At 44.3% G+C, this 6942-nt stretch overlaps 2 protein-coding genes and 1 long non-coding RNA gene across 3 annotated transcripts in view; 1 reads left to right on the top strand and 2 right to left on the bottom strand.

The window, feature by feature from the left end:
• The window catches only part of RSPH14 (radial spoke head 14 homolog), a 282158-nt gene that overhangs the window by 108188 nt on the left and 167028 nt on the right, over positions 1-6942 (top strand). The gene's annotated exons all lie outside the window — the stretch shown is intronic.
• GNAZ (G protein subunit alpha z) overlaps positions 1-6942 on the bottom strand; it is a 178339-nt gene that overhangs the window by 78691 nt on the left and 92706 nt on the right. The gene's annotated exons all lie outside the window — the stretch shown is intronic.
• The window catches only part of LOC109290381, a 10723-nt gene continuing 10277 nt past the window's right edge, over positions 6497-6942 (bottom strand). Inside the window, exon 3 of the long non-coding RNA XR_002095588.1 lies at positions 6497-6580. This is a non-coding gene — a long non-coding RNA (uncharacterized LOC109290381). The remainder of the gene's footprint in view (positions 6581-6942) is intronic.

Below are 6942 nucleotides of genomic sequence, written 5' to 3'. Positions count from 1 at the left end.
GGGACAGTGGGGGGTAGGAGGGATTGCCCCACCCCTGTCCTGGCACCTGCGTGGCACCTGCCCCAAGGCGCTGCGTGCTGTCTGGGAGCTGGGGCTGAATGGCGCCAGTGTCCAGCTGACAAGTGGAGCCACCTACCTGTGCCTGCCTCTCCCTGGCCAATCCAAATCTTCAAATCAGTGCTGAATCTCTGATTCGGCTGAATCAAATGAGGATAGTGATTCAAATCACCAAATCGAATCACTGCGCTCTGAATTGGCCGAATCTGAATTGAATACTTTCCTATTCACACAGGCCTAGGGGGAAGAAAGCTAAAAACAGACAGGAAGCCTTGGCATCCTGAAGCAAGGGGGGGAGGGGGAGAGATTTTTGCAGTGGAGTGTGGTGCCCCCTCATGCCTCTGATTGGCCAAGAGCCCCCCAGAGTCCTGGCCCACCCTAGAGACTGACAATCTCTGGGGTGGGGCAGAGCGGTACTTTCAGGGCCCTTTGGCCAGAGGTGTGGGGAGCTTTGCTGCACTCTGCTACAAAAATGATGCCAGATGTTATGCCAGGACCATGAAATACAGAGGCAGCCTCCATGAACTATGTAAGTTCCTATACATGAGGGATAAGAATTTACTCAGCAGTCTTAAACCACTGCCAAAAAAGATCTTTCTGTCAAAAAGGGAACTTTATTCTGTACCGTCTGTGATAACCTCTAAAAACATATCTACCAGTACATTTCAGGTTCAGCATACCAGGCAGTGGCAAACTAAAACATGCTGCACTGCTTCATATTCACTACCTGCTGAACCAGAAGCAATGTAGTTGTATGTGCATAACACTGCAAGCAGGCCTGTCATTTGGCAATCCTAGCTACACATTTCCCATCAGAGAAGTATCATCTGTATTTGGGTACCACTCCTAGACAAGTTAAGTAAAGGCTGGAGTAGACATCCTCATAGATATAATATATGCATGAATATCTACAATGGGTAATCTTGTGGGGACGAAAATATAGAAAGAAAGAAAGAAAATAAATAAATAAAATTCTTATAAAATAAAGAAATTACAACAATGATTCTCAACCTGGGTGCCACAGCACCCTGGGGTGTTGTGGGATCCTTTTAAGTGTGCCATGGCATACCACACAATATTAGCACTGTTAGGTGTACAAACACCTGCACGTGATTCACAAGATAAGCCCAGAGCTTTCAAATAGCTATCCATAGTGTCAAAAACATTCTGACCTGTTGTGGTCTGAGTTCTCTGGAAAAGAAGAATTCCTTTATTTTTCCATAGTCAAGAAACAAATGAAAGCTAAGAGATAGCATTTTCTGAGAGGGGTCTTTAGTCTAAAAAGGTTGACAACTACTGAGCTAGGATATATACTCTGCGGCTTTCTAAGCTCTGTAATTTTAATGCTGGTAATTTTTAGATGTTAAATAAAGGGCAATTTAGCTCCAGGGCATACATATATTGATATAATTATTTATGCAAATCTATTTTTTTTCTTCACCTCATCACTTGTTCAGAGCACTGATATCCTTTCTTAAGGACAACAGATCCTTTTCTTTAAGTCCTAAAATTTGATCTATTTTTCCAAAGTCTCCATTTGCATAGGGGGTATTACTGTTTATTAAGGAACTCTATTCCCAGCACATTTTTAATTTTTAGAAAATACCAGAGGAGCAGCATCTTGATGCAGACTGTAGCAGGGAACACTGTGTGACTACAGTATGGCTTAGATATAACACATGTACTGTAGAGAAGACCATATGCTTTCCCTCTCGTGCAAACCAGCATGAAAGCAGATCTGTACACCAGAATTATGATGAAACAAGAAATGAATAATTGTGCTGCTATAACATCAGTTTAGAAAAGAAAGTGTTACACATGTCAAATAGCCTTCCCTCTGGTGGCACTAGGACACACATGGTGTCCCCAGTGACTTGGGGAAGGAAGAAATTCCAGCCCTAGTGGTCGCAGAAACCATGCAGTTTGAACAAATGGAAGGAGCAGCCTCAGCTGACACTGCAGCACGCTGTTCAACTCAGCTGCAATCAAATGCTTTTTTACTTTTCAATCTAAGCATTCTTCCTATCATGCTCAGTGGCTGTTTGCTTCAGCTTCATTCCTGCTTCTTTTCTCAAGTGTCTCTTCATTTGAATCACAGTTCCAACTGCTCACTCCTTCCTTTCCCTTTTCTCTTTCCCTGACTACCCGCCCTGGTCCCTCTCTCTTCTTTTCCTGTTTTTTCAGCTAAGAGCCTAAGAACTGCCACTGACTGGGTCAGACCACAGGTCAACCTTGCCTAGCAGCCTGTGCCTCACAGGGTCAGACAGTGGATGCTGAAAGGGAGGATAAACAGGGTTTTACCAGGTTTTTTCCACTGTTCCTCTTTCACTTGCAGCCTCTGGCATTTAAAGTCTAGGACGTTCTGATTCAGAAGCTGTAGTCCTAACTCCCATACTCAATACCTACTGATGCACCTCTCCTCCTTGAATTTGTCTAATCCCTTTTTGAATCTGGCTAAACTGTCAGCTTCCACAACACCTTGTGGGAATGAATTACACACTTTACATGCTGTGTGAAAATGCACTTCATTTTGTTAGTTTTAAATTTACTACCTACTAGTTTCCTTTTGTGACCCTGAGTTCTTGTATTGTGAGAGAAAGTAAATAATAATAATAATAATAAATAGTAATTAATTTCTCTTCACCATTTAGTGTTTTGCAAACCCTTATCTCATCCCCACAAGCATCTCTTTTGCAAACTGAATAGGCCTAGCCTCTTTAGTCTCTCCTCATATGGAACCCCTCCATGCTACTCATCATCCTTGTTGCCCTTCTCTATACCTTTTCTAGTTCTTCCATATCATTTTTGAGGTGTGAGGACCAGAACTGGACACAATATTCAAGGTGTGGATGTACCATGGATTTATAAAGGGGAATAATGATACTTTCCATTTTGTCTACAATTCCTTTCTTAATAAACCTTAACTTTTTTTTGTCTTTTTGATGCCTGCTGAGTAGGGCTGTGCGAAGCTTCAATCCCTGATTCGATTTGGTGGAGATTCAGCCCGATTTGGTGGTCGAATCTCTGAATCCAAATTGAATTAGAGGACCCAATAATCTCTCCGAATCAAATTGGAACCCTCCAAATCGATTTGGAGAGATTCAGAAAGATTTGGACATAGACACAGCTTTAAATGTTTTTTCTACATACCTCTAGGTAGCAGGAGCTCGTGAGTGCTGCAATGCCTGGGCGCATGGAGCATTTCACAGAAGCATGGGGGGCTCCCCAGCACACTTAGCAGCAGACGCAAAAGTGGACCAGCACCACTTCCAGTCCACTTCCAGGTCCGCCAGGGAGCACGCAGGGCCCCCCCTCCCCATACTGCGCCACCCTTGGCTTGGTGACTGGTGCCTCCTGGGTCTGGACAGGGGGCACATGGGGTCCCCCTGCAGCCGATCACCAAGCCAGGGGGGTGCAGAGAACCCCTACGCACTCTCCGGCAGACCCGGAAGTGGACCAGAAGTACTTGCAGTCCGCTTCTAGGTTTGCCGCTGAGCATGTGGAGGGCCCCCTGCACTCCTGTAGGATGCTCCATGCATCACAGTAACCGTGAGCTGCGCCTGCTACCTCAAAGTATGTAGAAAAAACTTTTAAAGCTATGTCTATGTCTAAATTGCTGATTCCCTAAATCAGCATCAAATTTTTGGATTCAGCTGAATCAAATTAGGGACAGTGATCTGAATCAACAAATTGAATCACTATCCCTGATTTGGGCTGAATCCGAATAAAATAGGGTCTGCTTCGCACACCTCTACTGCTGAGCACAGAGCTGATGTTTTTAGTGAACTGTCCACACTGACTCCCAAAACTTTTTCTTGTGTAGTAACAGCAAATGTAGAGCCCATCATAACGTGGGTATAGTTTGGGTTATTTTTACCCATGTGCATCACTTTACTCTTATCTGCATTGAATTTTATCTGCCATTTAGCTGCCCATTCACTCAATTGTGCCAGATCCTTCTATAGATCCTTACAGTCTGTCTTGGTCTTTAGCACTGAATAATTTTATCATCTGCAAATCTGGTTATTTTGCTACTCACCCTATTTTCCAGATCATTTATGAATATAATATGTTAAGCAGCACCAGTCCCAACACAGAACCCTGGGGGATCCATTGTCTACTTCTTTCCATCTCAAAAACTGATCATTTATACTCCCTCTTTGTTTTCTATCTTTAAGACAATTTCTAATCCATGAGTGGACTTCCCCTGTAATGCCAGGACTACATAACTTACTTTAGCAGTTCAAAAAAATCAAAAAGCCTCTGAGCTGCTTAAACCCCTTGACATAAGAGGTCCATAAGCCATATACTTGTCTTCTGTATTTATTGTCAGCTGAGGGCACGGGGTTTTAAGAAGTGCACATATTCTAAAGCATTATCTTAATTTTTCATTATCTTAATCTTTCAACTATTAGAATTTCAAATATTTTAAGTTAGAACATTTATTTTAAAAGACTAAATCAGTGACATTACTCTTGTGTCTGGCTGTAAAACAAAGGAATTAGCACTATCTCTATTAAGTATTCTAGAAAGCAATATGTTCCTGTTTCTAAGTGCTAATATAGATAAAACAGTTTAGTCTAGAAACACCCTTCTCCTCATTAAAATCATGCTAGGTTTAAATCTGTTTGTTCAAAACAGCAAACTGCAATGCTTACACAACAGATGTAAAAAGATGGCTGCGTTTTGCTCAGGTTACACCTGCATATTCAGTTTTAGGGACCAGTTTTTGTTCCATCCACCAAAAAAATCAGTACCACATGAATATTTTTGAGCAAAATACTTCAATATTTTACACTATCCAGATGTGATCTATTACTGAAGATATTTTGCTACATCAGGACTGGAATGAAATAATATTTAAGTAATTTTAGGTTTAGCTTTGATTTATCTAAAGATTTCTTTGGATGTTTGTTCATAGATTTCATAGACATTAGGGCTGGAAGGGACCTCAGAAGATCATCAAGTCCAGCCCCCTGCCCCAGGGGCAGGAAGTCAGCAGGGATCATAGGATCCCAGCAAGATAGACATCAAGATGTCTTTTGAAGGCGCTCAGAGTAGATGCTTGAACCACATCTGGCGGCAATCTATTCCAAACCTTGGGGGCTTGGACAGTAAAGAAGTTCTTCCTTATGTCCAGCCTGAAACGGTCATGGAGGAGTTTGTGACCATTTGACCTTGTCTTCCCTTTGGGGCGCTCTTGTGAACAAAAGTTCCCCTGGATCCTGGTGAGCACCCCTGATAAACTTATAGGTGGCCACCAGATCACTCCTTAGCCTATGCTTTTCCAGGCTGAAGAGTTCCATGGCTCTCAGCCTCTCATCATAAGGTCTGTTTTCCTAACCTCTGATCATGTGCGGCTCTCCCCTGCACTCTCTCAAGCTTCTCCACATCCTTTTGAATTGTGGAGCCCAAAACTGGACGCTGAGTACAACGGGAGAATGACATCATGTTCCTGCTGTCCATAGTGTTAGCCAGCCGAGCCTATAAGGATGCTGCAGGTGGAGAACCTTGCATTTTTCGGTGTTAAACACCATCAGGTTCTTGCCCGCCCATTTCCTGAGCCTGTCAAGGTCAGCCTGGATCACCCTCCTGTCTTCAGGTGTGGACACTTTACCCCAGAGTTTGGTGTCATCGGCAAACTTGGCCAGTCCACTTCTGATACCAATGTCCACATCATTGATGAAGTTGTTAAATAGTATAGGCCCAAGGACAGAGCCCTGGGGGACCCCACTCGTCACAGGGCACCATGACAATTGACTTCTGTCAACCACCACTCTCTGTGTCCTACCACGGAGCCAATTCCCCAGCCAGTAGATCATGGTGTGGCCAAGGCCACAGTTAGCCAGTTTTACTAAAAGGTGATCATGGGATACCAGATCGAAGCCTTTTTTAAAGTCAAGATATACAACATCAATGTCTTCTCCTTTGTCCAGGTGATAGGTCACCTGGTCATAGAAGGAAATAAGATTGGTCAACCAAGACCTACCCACAACAAACCCATGCTGGCTATCCCTCAGGATGTTGCCATCGCCCACCCTGTTAAGAATGGCCTCTTTGATAATCATTTCCAAGACCTTCCCCAGGATAGAGGTCAGGCTGATGGGCCTATAGTTTCCTGGATCCACTTCCCTCCCTTTCTTGAAGATAGGGACCACATGGACCTTCTTCCAATCATCAGGAACTTCACCAAAGCACCAGGAGTTCTTGAAGATCCATGCCACGGGCTGGGCTATCATGCTGGTGAGCTCCTTGAGAACCCTGGGGTTTAAACTGTCAGGGCCGGCTGACTTGAAGGTGTCCAGCCTCTCAAGGTGTTCCTTCACGAGGTCAGGATTGATGAAGGGTAAGGAATCTCCCTCACCCAGGCCTCCCTGTCCCGTAGTGGGCAGGGGCATCTCATGGGACTGATGAAAGACTGACACAAAGTGCCCATTTAGCAAACTGGCTTTTTCCTGGGCATCAGTTTTCAGTTGTTCCATCTGGTTTATCAGGGGTCCAATTTTAACCTTGCTTTTCCTCCCTATACCCCCGCCCCTTTTGTCCACTCAATCTCTCCTATACAGGGTATAGCTGTCTATACCTCTGGTCCAGTCATGGGTAGAGTCCCACCAGGTCTCTGTTATCCCTATGACATCGTAGTTATTTGTGTTAAGCAGGAGGACAAATTCCTCTTGTTTATTCCCCAAGCTCCTGGCATTTGTGTATAGGCAGGCAAGTGTCCCTTTGGGGGCCCCTGCCTTGCTTACAGTTCATTCCAGGGCTGGGGCAGGGGTGGGATCCCTTAAGTGCCTTGGCCTGATGGCTTTGCAAGGGTTGCTCAGCAGGTGAGCAATGGCAGTAATCCCCCCATCCCCCAGCAGGCTTAGTTTAAAGCCCAGTGGA

The sequence above is a fragment of the Gavialis gangeticus genome, unplaced genomic scaffold (genome assembly GCF_001723915.1).
Source record: "Gavialis gangeticus isolate Ggan-Ray unplaced genomic scaffold, GavGan_comp1, whole genome shotgun sequence".
In the NCBI taxonomy this organism is placed as follows: domain Eukaryota; kingdom Metazoa; phylum Chordata; order Crocodylia; family Gavialidae; genus Gavialis; species Gavialis gangeticus.
Note: the sequence above shows the minus strand (reverse complement) of the source record. Positions and strands in the feature narration are given on the sequence as shown.